Source organism: Oryzias melastigma, linkage group LG19, assembly GCF_002922805.2.
Source record: "Oryzias melastigma strain HK-1 linkage group LG19, ASM292280v2, whole genome shotgun sequence".
In the NCBI taxonomy this organism is placed as follows: Eukaryota; Metazoa; Chordata; class Actinopteri; order Beloniformes; family Adrianichthyidae; genus Oryzias; species Oryzias melastigma.
The window spans coordinates 10,718,723-10,720,554 of NC_050530.1; the positions used below are offsets into that span (position 1 = coordinate 10,718,723).

Genomic DNA, 1,832 nt, shown 5'->3' on the forward strand with positions numbered 1-1,832 from the left:
TGGAAAAGGGTGTAATGCAATAGCGCCATCGCCACCTAGTGCCCAAACTTAAATGCCCTCCAGGAGATGCAGAACAATCCTTACAATGTTATTGATCTAAATCTTTTTTTTAGAACTTCCCCTTTTGAGAAACCATGTAACACTGTATGCAATTAACAATCTCACTATTTCACTAATACATTTTACAGTATATGAACTTTATAAGATTAATATAAATATATCTAAAACATATAGTAAATTATGGATGTATTTCTAAACTAATGTGTATAAATGTGTAAACTCAAAATTGAATCTAATTGAGATTATCGAAAGACTAGAAAAAAATCAAAGCCCCTTGAATTGAATCGTTTCTGGAGATTATTATCGATACCCAGCCTTAAGAAAATAATACATGTTTTTTTTTATTTTGGTTAAAAACTGCATAATCATAATTAAAAGACCACTGGGAATGCTTTTAAAATAAACCAAAAGATGGTCTTTAAAGCAAGAAAATGTGTAAAATCAAGTTTCCTGGTATTCATTTATTTTCTGTCTGTTGGCAGCCCACATCAAACATAGCAAACCTATAAAATAATAGTGTAATGAGGAACAATTCACCCCGGCCTGTGACTCATCTTAAATCAATACTATTTCTCATGAGATTCCAACAAAGAGCTCGACAAGGATTTCATCAGGTTAAAAGTTTGTGAGTCAATAAACCAGGCCGATCAAATCTCAAAATGAAAAGTGTGTTTTGTTTTTCCGGAGAGAAGGCCCAGCAGCTGGGTCAGGAGTTTTCTCTCCCTGCATGATTAATGGAGGCCCCGCCGCTTTTCATATCGCTGCAACCAGAAGCAGAGCGTCTCCAGAACTCGTCTGCTCGGCGTCGTGGGAACGGTGTCAGCCCGGCACCGTGAGGCGTCTCCCATCACCTCCAAAACAAACAGCCAAGCGTTTTTCAGAAATAGCCGCGATGGCCATTAATCAAGGTCCCAGGCAGGTCCTGAACTCTCCAAACATGGAATCCACCTGAGAGACGGGGGTAGCTCATGTGCGGCTGCAGATCTGCAGGCCAGCGCACACACCGCTCACCTGTCCGTCACCGCAGCATCTCGCAGGGAGGGACGAGCCAAAGCTTCTGCTGCTGGCTGCGAAATGTTACTTAAAGGTCAGTGGCTGCTGGTTGGAGAAATGTTTTCACACGGCTGTACAGTGAACGCATCAGGCGTCAGGCAGCCAAAGAGAATTTTTTCTGATTCATGTCTTGTTGGTTAAAGACGTTTGTATTACTGTTTAGGTGTCATAAAAATCTCCGACAGACTTTATCATTAAAAGGTAAGTGAAGACACTCGGATAATTGAAGGCTCCTTTTGATTTTTAGAATCTCAGGTCACAAATGAACAAGAAAAGGCAGCAAACATCGAGAAATTCTTTCTGATTTCTTCTTTACCAGGAAGAAGGTGCTTCCTCAACCAGGAAAGCAGGAGGCCTCATTGTGAGAGGAGAAAAGAAGCAACTGTGTCCTCTTGTTCCTGACAATGGGACTTCAATTAAAGTCACAGTGGAGCGCAAGTTGACCTCCCTGAATGAAGAGTCATTACGTGCATCTTGGCGGGCCGCTACACTCTGTGTGGGTTTCAGCAAAAGTTTTATGAGCTAAACTCACATGACTAAACTACACTCACGTGAACCGACCTTACTGCTCATTTTTTCACTTAGTACTATAAGTTCCTGAAAAAAATAAAAGCTTTAGAGCATTTTTAACACGCACACTTATTAACGAGTGTCGAGGCATGACCTTCAGTCAAATGAGTCGACTCTGCGAGTAAATCAGTGCAACGTCGCGCTCATCT

The 1,832-nt window shown here is 41.3% G+C and overlaps 1 long non-coding RNA gene across 1 annotated transcript; it reads left to right on the top strand.

Annotated features, from left to right (window-relative positions):
* The first annotated feature begins 420 nt into the window (after window positions 1–420).
* Window positions 421–1,556, top strand: LOC112154022. The gene is made up of 3 exons (XR_002920587.2): window positions 421–1,147; window positions 1,277–1,314; window positions 1,433–1,556. It is a non-coding gene; the product is annotated as an uncharacterized LOC112154022 (long non-coding RNA).
* The last annotated feature ends 276 nt before the right edge of the window (window positions 1,557–1,832 follow it).